This window comes from Nomascus leucogenys, chromosome 10, assembly GCF_006542625.1.
Source record: "Nomascus leucogenys isolate Asia chromosome 10, Asia_NLE_v1, whole genome shotgun sequence".
In the NCBI taxonomy this organism is placed as follows: Eukaryota; Metazoa; Chordata; class Mammalia; order Primates; family Hylobatidae; genus Nomascus; species Nomascus leucogenys.
The window spans coordinates 26,975,521-26,987,803 of record NC_044390.1 but is presented as its reverse complement, the minus strand read 5'-3'; the positions used below and the strand labels follow the sequence as shown (position 1 = coordinate 26,987,803).

At 34.1% G+C, this 12,283-nt stretch overlaps 1 long non-coding RNA gene across 1 annotated transcript in view; it reads right to left on the bottom strand.

Moving 5' to 3' along the window:
• LOC100601351 overlaps window positions 1-12,283 on the bottom strand; it is a 31,058-nt gene that overhangs the window by 17,736 nt on the left and 1,039 nt on the right. The window lies entirely within an intron of this gene.

Here is a 12,283-nt window from a genome sequence, read left to right as displayed (position 1 = left end):
AATTATTGGCATTTAAGAGACAGATGAGGAAGAACAGGGGTAGAAAACTTATTCAAAGAAATAATAATTAAAAACCTTTCAAAACTTGAGTATGATATAAATACCCAGGTACAGGAAAGTCAGAGAATACCAAACAGGTTTGACCCAAATAAGACTACCACAAGGTATATAATAATCAAACTCAAAGGTCAAACAAAGAGAAGATTCTAAGAACGCAGCAAAAGAAAGAACTACATAGCGTAAAAATGAGCTCAAATTCATCTGGCAACAGACATCTCAAGGGAAACCATACAGTCCAGGAGAAAGTAGGATGATATTTTCAAAGTGCTGGAAGAAAAAAACTACCATTCAAGAATTCTGTATCCAGCAAAGCTATTTAAAATATAAAGCAGTGATCGTCTTTTCCAGACAAAGAAATGCTGAGTGAATTCACCACCACCAGACCTGTCTTACAAGAAATGATAAAGGTATTTTTTTCAATCTGAGAGAAAACAAAAATTAATATGCAAAAAGAATACATTTGCAGGTATAAAACTGGTAAAATTAAGTAAAAGATAATGTGAGAATATTTCAATACTGTAATTGTGGTAGGCAAGGCACTCATGACTCTAGTATAAAGCCTAAAAGATAAATCTATAAAAATATTAGTTACAGCAGCCTATTAAAAATAGGTAATATAAAAATATGTAACTTGATAAAAAATGTAAGGGGTATAAAACTAAAATGTACCGTTTTATTTTTAGTTTTTTTCTTTGTTTCCAGTTTTTGTGATCTAAGATAAGTTGTCATCTCTTTAAAATAACTTTTTATAACTGTAAAATCACTTTTGTAAGCTCTTTGGTTAAAACAATGAAAAAACTAATAATAGACTAAAAATGTAAAAAGCAACAAAATAAAACATACTACCAGGAAAAATTACCTAATCGCAAAGGAAGATGATAAGAAAGGAAGAAAGAGAGTTTACAAAGTGATCAGAAAACAAGCAACAAAATTGCAGTAGTAAGTCCTTACCTATCAATGATAAAACTGAATGTAAACAGGCTCAAATATCCAACTAAACAACACAGAGTGGCTGAATGGATAAACAAGTCTCAGCTACATGCTGCCTATAAGAAACCTATCTCACTTTAAAGACACACATAGACAAACTCAAGGGATGCAAAAAGATACCTGATGCAAGTAGAAACCAGAAAAGAGTAGGAGTTGCTATACTTATATAAGATAAAATTGATTACAAGTCAAAGACTATTAAACAAACAGAAAGATTGCTCTATAGTGATAAAGGGGTCAATTCAGCAGGAAGATACAATTATAAATATCTATGCACATAATACTAGAATTCCCATGTATATAAAGTAAACATTAATAGATCTAAGGAAGGGATAGGCTGTACTAAGGTAATCGGAAACTTCAACACTCTACTCTCAGTAATGGACAGGTCATTCAGTCAGGAAATCAGCAAAGAAACATCAGAGTTAAACAATATACTAGGCTAAATAGGCCTACCTGACATTTATAGAACATTTCACCCAATTACTGCAGAAAACACATTTTTTTGTATCACCACATGGAAGATTCTCGAGAGCAGACCGAATATTAGGCCATAAAATCAGTCTCAATTTTTTTAAAAGCAGAAATCATATCAAGTATCTTTTGTGACCACAATGGAATAAAACCAAAAAGCAATAACAAGTTGAACTTCACAAACTATACAAACACATAAAAATGAAATAATATACTGCCAAATTACCAATATATCAATGAAGAAAATAGGAATATTAAATATTTATTGAAACAAATGGAAATTGAAATACAACATACCAAAATCTATGGGATAAAGCAAAAGCAATAGAAGGAAGTCTAAAACAATAAATGCCTACATTACAAAAATTAAAAAATACTTCAAATAACTGAATGATACTCCTCAAGAAACTACAAAAGCAAAAAGAAAACTGTTCAAAATTAGTAGAAATCAAATAATAAAGAATAAATCAAAAATAAATAAAATTGAGGCTATCAAAAATAAGATCAACACAACAAAAAGTTTTTTTTTTGTAAAGATAAAATTGACAAAGCTTTAGTTAGACTAACAAAAAAGAGAAGACTCAAAATCAGACAAAAAGACATAAAAATTATTAGACTATTATGAATAAGGATATATCAGCAAATGGGAAAACCTAGCAGAAATGGATAAATTCCTGGACACATACAACCTATCAAGATTGAATCATGCAGAAATAGAAAACCTCAACAAGCCAATAATTAGTAATGACATTTAAGCCTTAATAAAATGTCTCCCATCAAAGACAAGCCCAGGACCTGATAGCTTTGCTGTTGAATTCTATCAAACATTTTACCAATATTAATCAAACTCTTCACAAAAATTGAAGAGGAGGGAATACTTTCAAACTCACTCTATGAGGCCAACATCATCCTGAGATCAAAACCAGACAAGGACACAACAATAAATGAAAACTAAAGGCCAATGTTACTGGTGAACATAGATGAAAAATCCTCAACAAAAATACTAGCAAAATGAATTCAACAACACATTAAAAAGATAATTCACCATAATCAAGTGAATTAATCTCAGGGAGACAAGGATGGTTCAATACATGCAACTCATTGACTATGATACATCACGTTAACAGAACAAAGAAATATCATTTCAATATATGTGGAAAAGGCATCTGATAAAATTTAACATCTCTTTATGATAAAAACCTTGAAGAACTTGGTATAAAAGAAACAGCCAACATCCTACTGAGTGAGTAAAATTGAACGCCTTTCCTGTAAAACAAGGGTGCCATTTTCATCACTTTTATTCAATGTGATACTGAAAGTCCTGGCTAGAGCAATTAGGCAAGAGAAAAGGTATACAAATTAGGGAGAAGTCAAATTAGGCTTGTATGCAGATGAAATGATATTATATTTTTTAAAAATGTAAATGCTCCATCAAAAACCAGTAAAACTGATGAACAAATTCAGTAAAACTGCAGGATACAGAATTAATATATTAAAAAGTAGCATTTTTACACCTTTTTTAGATTTATAATCTGGAAAAGAAATCAAGAAAGCAATCTCATTTACAGTAGCTAAAAGGAGTATAAAATATTTCAAATCAGTTTGACCAAAGACATGAAAGATCTATATAAGAAAAACTATAAAAGATAGATGAAAAAAATTGAAGAGGACACAGGAAAATGGAAAGTATTCCATGCTCATGGATTGGAATAATTAATATTGTTAAAATTACAGTACCATCCAAAGCAAGTTATAGATGCAATGCAATTCCTGTCAAAATACCAATGATATTCTTTACAGAAATAGAAATTTTTTAAAAAAATTAATAGGAACCACAGAAGATCTCAAATAGTCAAAGCAACCCTAAGCAAAAAGAACAAAATATCACATTACCTGACTTCAAAGCACCTTACAAAGCTATAGTAACCAAATCAGCATGGTATTGACATTAAAACAGACACATAGATCAATGGAACAAAATAGAGGACCCAGATATAAATCCACACATTTTTTTTTTTCAATTCATTTTTTACAAAGGCACCAAAGACAAACAATGGAGAAAGTCTCTTCAATAAATGATGCTGAGAAACATGTCTAATCATCTGTGGAAAAAATGAAAATAGACACTTAACTCTTGCTAAATGCAAAAAATCAAATCAAAATTGATTAGAGACTTAAATCTCACACCTGAAACTATATAACTACTTGAAGAAAACTTTGGGGAAATGCTCCAAGACATTGGTCTGGGCAAAGATGTTTTTTGTGTAAGACCATAAAAGCATAGGCAACAAATGCAAAAATAAAAAAATAATGGAATTGCATCAAGCAAAAAACCCTCTGCACAGAAGAGGAAACAATTAACAGGATGAAGAGACAACCCACAGAATGGGAGAAAAACAATTTGTATATGTTGTAATTTATGAGATAAATATATACAAATAAATTTATGAGAATGTATAAGAAGCACAAACAACTAAATAGCCAAGAAACAAACTGATTTTTAAATGAGCAAAAGATGTAAAAAGACATTTTTTTAACAAAAGACATACAACTGGCTAATAGATATATAATAAGATGCTCAACATTACTAATTATCAGAGAAATACAAATTAAAATCACAATGTGTGATAGCTCACTGCACTTAGAATGGCTTTTATCAAAAAGGGAATAGCACATGCTGGCAAGGTTGTTGAGAAAGGAGAACCCTCACTACATTGTTGGTGGGAATGTAAGTACAGTCACCATGAAAAACAGTACGGAATTTCCTTACAAAACTAAAAATAGGACTACCACATGATCCAGCAATTCCACTACAGGGTATGCGACCAAAAGAAAGGAAATCAATACATCAAAGAGATAGCTGAACTCCTGTGTTTATGACAGCCCTATTCACAGTAGCCAGCTAGGGAATCAACCTAGATGCCCACAAATGGATAAATGGACAAAGCAAATATTACACAAACGCGCGCGCGCGCACACACACACAGAGAATGAGAATAGAATATTACTCGGCCACTAAAAAAGAATAAAATTATGTCATTTATAGCAACATGGATAGAACTAGAGGTTATTTATGCTAAATGACCATAGCCAAACATAGCATGTTCTCATTTTATCTGTTGGCTAAAAGAGTGAATCTCATGAAGATAGAAATTAGATTTTGGTTACCAGAGAACAGGAAGGGTAGATGAGAGGGGATAAATAGAGGTTGATTAACGAGGCTATGTAAAGAAACAAGACCTAGTATTTGATAGATGAGTAGGGTGACTTTAGTTAATAATGTCTATTCTACATTTTAAAAATAGGGAATAATTTGAATATTCCTAGCACAAAGAAAAGATAAAGATTTAAGGTGATGAATATCCCAATCACACTGATTTGATTTTTGCACCTATTTGAATGTATCAAGTTATCACATGCACCCCAAAACACATCAATTATATATCAATAAAAAATGAAAGAAATAGGCATATAAGGTACATCCTAGGGTTGCAGTACAGGTGTATATTAAATAACTGAGTGCAAAACTATGTATGATTCATACAAACTGAGGAATACTATGGGGCAGTTGTATTTTTAACGATGACATCAACGTTTTTGTGGTGAAATATGAACTGAAACCTTAAAAAATATCCACCAGATAATGTGAATAAAGGATGCCATCCTTTCAATAGAAACTTTGCAGAATTTTGAAATAACTTAATCATTAAGCTTTGCAAATAATGTAGTGTTCAAGCTTATATAATAAAACCAGAGGCAGTTAAGAGCTGAAAGTACATGGTAAACAAAGCAGCAAAATAGAAGACAGAAACAAATCAGTGAGGCAAAGAGTTTACAATGAAAGTACAATGAGTAGGTGAAATTACAATTTGTATCTTCTTAGCTGTCAGCGTTTCAACATTTAGTACACCATATTTAGCAAAATGTTCAATACACTTTCAAAAATGACAAAAGCCACTGTGTACCTACAGATCTATAATTCTAGAGATGAGCACGATGGAAAATAATAGCTTTTATGTACCATTCCTAAAGATTGTCAATTTTCAGGGGTGCAAAGCATGTCAAGGATGTCTTTTACTAAATTCTTTGCAGTAAAGTTTTGCTAAAGTTGGAAATAATTGCTATTAAATCCTTGTTCTGATAAATCATTCTGGTAGAGTGTGAGGTTTGAAAATAATGGAGAAGGACCATTGTAATTCCTAACCTGTAAAGGAATATCAAAACTCCAATTCCCAGAAAAGGAAGCAGGGTCTGAGTGATTTAATGACTTAGTGTCATCTAATAATAGGAAATACAGAATTCGATTCCAGGCATGTCTAATCGCAAAGCAAGGACTTTTTCCCACTATACCTGCCATATGGCCAGAAGTTTCTTATGCTTCTTAGGTATTATTAAATTGTCAAAGGACTCCTGAATCAAAACTATGCAGGAGGTATTGAAATTGCCTCTTAAACCACTAGATTACAGAGCAGTTTGAATAGCAACACAAAAAGATAGAAAATATTCACCATAAAATTGTATTGTTCTCTCTTCAAAGATTCCTGTGTGGTATCTATCTGTTCTTTCTCTCTCTCTCCCCTTTTCTCATTCATTCATATATATATGAAATCTCTAATAGTCTCACATGCTGAAAGTGCTCGGCATCAAAATCGGCATTTCTAGCCTATCTAAATAGACACAACTGATTGAAAACAAATCTACATCCATCCTCTTCTCAACAATTTCCCATTGAGGAGAGGGATGGGGACCTTGAAAAAATATTTTTTTAGAGTGGAGACCTTAACAGTTTAAAAACATTTGTGTTTCTCAATGTTTCTTGGCATCAGGCTCCTCATATCCCCAGAGGGTCGGTTAAGGGAAAATACTGTCGTTTTTCATAAGGAATAAAACCAGAAATTTCAGAATTTTTAGCTCTATGTAAATATTCAATATATCAGCAAACATTTATGATACTACAACCTGGATCAGTGTTATAGTGTGATTAGTGAAAACATATGCCAAATAATGAGAAAGAAGAGATAATTATTGATTTCATTTTTTTCTACCCATCGGCAAATACTTGTCCATAATGTAGGAATTATAATCTGGATTCTGCCAGCATAAGACATAGCAGATATGGTAAACTGTCCACTCACAGTTAATGGCTCCCTCTTTTTTACTAACGTATTCCAAATTTGTTCTAGGTGGCCCTATGCCCAGTTCAAGTATTTGCCTTCTGGGACTCCTTTTTAGTGATGGGGTAGCAATGTGACATGGGTAGCATGAGTGGCAGACATCTACTGGGGGGAGGGGGCTTATGGGAAAAATCTCCATTATCCTGATTAAAAATGGTAGTCATACTGATATGTCCCTTTTACCCTTTTGTGTGTTCATGGCAGCTATCTAAAAACCATTAGGATGACAGACCCACAATAAGGATGACAAAAACAAAACAAAAACAGACAGAAGTCTGGCCTTGTGAAGGGGATACTCCAGTCGTGATTTATTTCCTTATTCCATTCCTAGACATTTTATTGGGTGAAAAAAATAAACCCAATTTGATTAAAGAAAGTTTTACTATATGAAGTTACATTCAATCCCTGAAGTGATTTACATATTGATACTCAGCAAGATCAGGTATCGGTCATTATCAGTGATTCTAGGTCAACCTGAGTGACAATTCAGGTGATAGTTTGCAGAACTGTTGTCTATTTTATTTGATATTTTTACTGATGACCTAATTAAATGAATCAAAATTCAATAATTTTATTTGTAAATAATAAAAATGATACAGTCCCATACAAACATAATGGATTCAAAAGGAGTAGAAATATCAACAAATAAGTCTTAATAATAAAGTTGGTAATTTATAGTAGCGAAGAAATAACTAGAGTAGAGCATTTTTGTAAATCATTAGGTAAATATGATTATTACTGTGGTTCTGGGTTTAACAGCTAACCATATTAACCAGGCTATTAAGTTAAATATGCCTTAATATTACATGTAGGAGTTGGAACATAATTCTTCCATCCTCATTTGCATTATTTAAACACTTCTTATTTAGCATATGTGCATATTTGATCATTACATTTTAAAGAAATGCTGAGAAATTAGACAGCATCCAGAGAAAGTGACAGTGACATAATGATTAAAGGGCTGAAAAGTAAGTCTTACAAAAAAGGTTAAAATAATTGGCATTTAGTCTGGAAAGGAACAAAATGATTACTACCCTCAAATTGTATGTTAAGTCCTTTTATTGTCTTGATGTGATACTGAGGTAGACTGAAAAAACAAACGACCGAGTAATCTTTCAGAGGACTCTTACCTATTAAATACAAACGTGCAGTTTTTGAAAGCTACTATGAACCAGGCCCTGGACCAGGTAAATAAATCATAGTTCTTTCCTTTAAGAATTTCACAGACTTGATACAGGGTGAGGATGGTTGTATTCCTTAGAATAAAGGCTAAGTTGTTTTTACAACTTAGTACTATAAAACTGGATTTTTTTTTTTTTTTCCAGTTAATAGTCCAGTCAGTCAGAGCTGGTGAAGTAGACCTGCTGTAGAAGGTGTGAAGGCCCAGTCCTCCCTCCACGTTTCTCCACCCTTGAAAGGTAGTGTGTATGTCTGTTCACCCATGAAAGAAGAGGAAGACACCAAATGGATGGCATCGATTTCATTTTAAGTAAGTGAGGAGTAAGTTACCATTAAGCTCAACATTGCATTGTTCTGAATTTAGTCATATTAGCATGCCCAGCTGCAAGGAGGGTTGGGAAATATTGCCTCTAGCTGAGCAGTCATATGTTCAGATACAATCATTTTATTATGGAAGACAGAAAAATGAGGCCGGGCACGATGGCTCATGCCTATAATCCCAGCACTTTGGGAGGCTGAGGTGGGCAGATCACGAGGTCAGGAGATCGAGACTATCCTGGCTAAAATGGTGAAACCCCGTCTCTACCAAAAATACAAAAAAATTAGCCGAGCATGGTGGCGGGTGCCTGTAGTCCCAGCTACTCGAGAGGCTGAAGCAGGAGAATGGCGTGAACCCGGGAGGCAGAGCTTGCAGTGAGCCGAGATCGCACCACTGCACTCCAGCCTGGGCGACAGAGGAAGACTCCATCTCAAAAACAAAAAAAAAAAGACAGAAAAATGTTGGGAAACAACTAACAGTTTTCCACAGATATGAAATATTAGCATATCAGTATTTTAATTCTTAAAAATTATCTGGAGAGCAACTAACAATGCCGCTGGATAATTAGGTTATACATTTTCTAAAATCAGAAGGGCGAGAAGAGTCAACTCTCTAGATCTCGCATACACTATGGTATATATATAAGCATTGGAGTTGTATTTTAGTCATTTCTGACTACTCGCTTTTAAAATCTTTTAGTCCCTGAGGATTTCTATCTGTGCAGATGTATAGACAATCTGACACTTCTGAAATTTTGTAAGTGCAGCATAAAATCTAAGAAGGAAGTTGGTCTTGGGCCTCTATCTTCACCCATTTGCTATGAGGCTTCTGGTCCTGGGGAAGCCTTTTCCCCTAACCATTGAAGAGTTCAAGTTGTGATTCTATTCATCTCTTCTCATAGACAAAGCACTTGAGTCACCATATTTTTATCATCTAATTAAGCACCAGCATAAGATTTTATCGAAATCTCCCTATAATAATTATTTTTCATCTACATATTTTTTGTATTTAGTTTAAATTAATCTTTTCTACAATATCCTGTCTGATCCTGACATTGTATGCAGTGCACTGGCAAGGTCTTACATGATTTAATAACACTGCCTGAATCAGGATGAATTTAGTTCAGTTCTTACAGTTCAAGTTCCATAAAGCATTGTAATAACTTTATAGTATATTGCAAGACTATTAAAATAATCAGTCTAGGCTGGGCACGGTGGCTTATGCCTGTAATCCCAGCGCTTTGGGAGGCCGAGGCGGGAGGGTCACCTGAGGTCGGGAGTTCGGGACCAGCCTGACCAACATAGTGAAACCCCATCTCTACTAAAAATACAAAAATTAGCCTGGCTTGGTGGCATACACCTGTAGCCCCGGCTACATGGGAGGCTGAGACAGGAAAATTGCTTGAACTCGGGATGTGGAAGTTGTAATGAGCCAAGATCGCACCACTGCACTCCAGCCTGGGTGACAGAGTGAGACAAGAATTGCTTGAATTTGGGACACGGAGGCTGTAGTAAGCCAAGATCGCACCACTGCACTCCAGCCTGGGTTAACAGAGCGAGACTCTATCTTAAGGAAATGTTCAGGTAAAGATAAAATATTGTGGAGACCAAGAGACCAAGGTCCTTTTTAAGTCTTATTGTGGCTGCCCTTAGAGACAACAGATGACAAATGTTTCTTACTTTTTTTTTTTTTTTTTTTTTTTTTTTTTTAGACAGAGTCTTGCTCTGTCAATTCTCCTGCCTCAGCCTCCTGAGTAGCTGGGATTACAGGAGTGCACCACTACACCCGGCTAATTTTTCTGTTTTTAGTAAAGACGGGGTTTCACCATGTTGGCCAGGCTGGTCTCAAACTTCTGATCTTATGAGCCCCACCCACCTCAGCCTCCCAAAGTGCTCGGATTACAGGCCTGAGAGACCACACCCGGTCTCCAGTTTAGATCTTTAAAAGGTGCTAGACTTAATCTCTTAGTTAACCTCTTCAGGATTGGGAGGGCCTGGAAGAAAAAGATCTAGCTATGTCAATAGAGATTCTTTACAGATGCAGGTTCCCCCACAAAGCTCAGCTTTGCAGGGCCATTTCAAGATATGGCAGAGAAATGTGTTTTTCCTTGTTATGCCAGAGCCAGATTGGAAAGTAAGTCATGATATACAGGGTTAAATAAAACCCATTCTGATGAGAATTTATGGTTTGTGAGAATTTATGACTCGCCAGACCCCTTAGATAGGAATCTGGGCAAGAGAAAAAAAAAACTCAGAGATTGTTCAGAACCAACAACTGACAATAAAAGACTTTAAAATATAAATGAACATTTTCTAAATTAATGGTAGTACAATATCTCAAACTGAGATGAAACATGATCACACTCTACTTTCATTGGGAGTTTATGACTGAAGTTTTTATTTCAAATGTTGAAGCTTACAGCAAATTACATGGTACAGTGACTTACAGAAGGAAAGATTCAAGGCACCAGGTATGTTAATGCTACAGGAGAGAAGATTTGAGGAGGAAGCTGAAAAGAATGATTCCTTTATTCTCACAGGAATGAGAAACTCCAGATTGATATAGAATCCATTTAACATAAATGTAAATTTTATGAGAAAACAGCTGAAATTACAATTTAATATTTATCAAGCTATGTGATAACTTGCTTGTTTTGAAGTACTAGAAGAAATCATGAAAACCTGGTGATAGAGTGTTCTATGTTTCCAAAAATTCTATGCTCTTTAATGATACATAATTAAACAAAAATAAAATATAAAATGGGAAAACATTTACATCATGTACAAGTAGTTAATGTTATGTAAAGAGCTCAAACTATACCTGTTCTAAAATCCTAAAACATAAACATAGAATAAAGCAATTACAATTTGTTGTCATAAAGTTGTCCAAAATAATATCTAATGATTCTTTGTATTCCTGTGGTTATGTTTCCTTTTTTTGTGCTTTTCTTTATTTGGGTCTTCTGAGTTTTTTTTTTTTTTTTCTTAGTATAACAAAAAGTTTCAGTTTTGTTTATCTTCCCCCTCCGAAAAAAAAAAAAAAAAAGCTTTTGTTGTGTCACCTCTCTTCTGTATTTTATAATGTCGATTTCATTTATTATTGCTCTGATCTTTATTTCTTGCCTTGTACTAATTTGGTTTTGGTTTGCTTTTGCTTTTCTGGTTCCTCAAGTTGCATCATTAGGTTGTTTATTTGAAATATTTAAGCTTTGTAATGTAGGCATTTATTGCTATAGAATTCACTCTTAGTACTGATTTTACTTTATCTTTCAGATTTTGGTATGTTGTGTTTTGATTTTGATTTGTTTCAATATTTTAAAATTTCCTTCTTAATTTCGTCATTGACCTGTAGGTTATTCAGGAGCATGTTGTTTAATTTCCATGTGTTTTTCTAGTTTATAAGGTTCCTCTTATTAATGATTAGTAGTTTTATTTTATGTGGTCTGTAAAGACACTGGGTATGATTTCTACATTTTTGAATTTGTTCACCTCTCTGCGTCCCCAGGAACTTACTCATTCTTACATTTGAGTTGTGGGATATTACTGGTAATAATCATGGTGATATGTATTTGTTTTTGATTTTCTGTTCTGGGGAGTGAAGCAAGCTTGCTTCTCTACCACCATTTTGGAAAGGAAGAGCACAAATACCCTTTAGAAAGTATGAGAAATTGTTATAAAGTCTGTGCTAAGCAATACTATAATATGATTATTAGATTGGTATTGGGAGACGATTCTCCACAGGTCTGTTTTACTTCTGTACACCTTGTGAACAGAAACAGTGATGGTCTTTGTTCTAGATATATTTTCAAGGATATTTTTATAACAGTCTTGGAAGATAGATATGGTCTTTTGTACTGTTTATAGGGAAAAAATGTGTTTCTCCAGGGCAAATGGCAGTTATGCCCGTTGCACATTATAAAACAATTAGATTCCTTAAATTCAGTGTTCTTCTCCTGTAACAGAGCCCATGGCATGTGCAGGTATCATCCGCCCCCTTTTCATGTCACCTATGGTATTTGGGGCCTGAGGAACTCATATAAGAAAAATGATACATACTAGCTATTGCTATTTTGTAAGTAATAAACTGT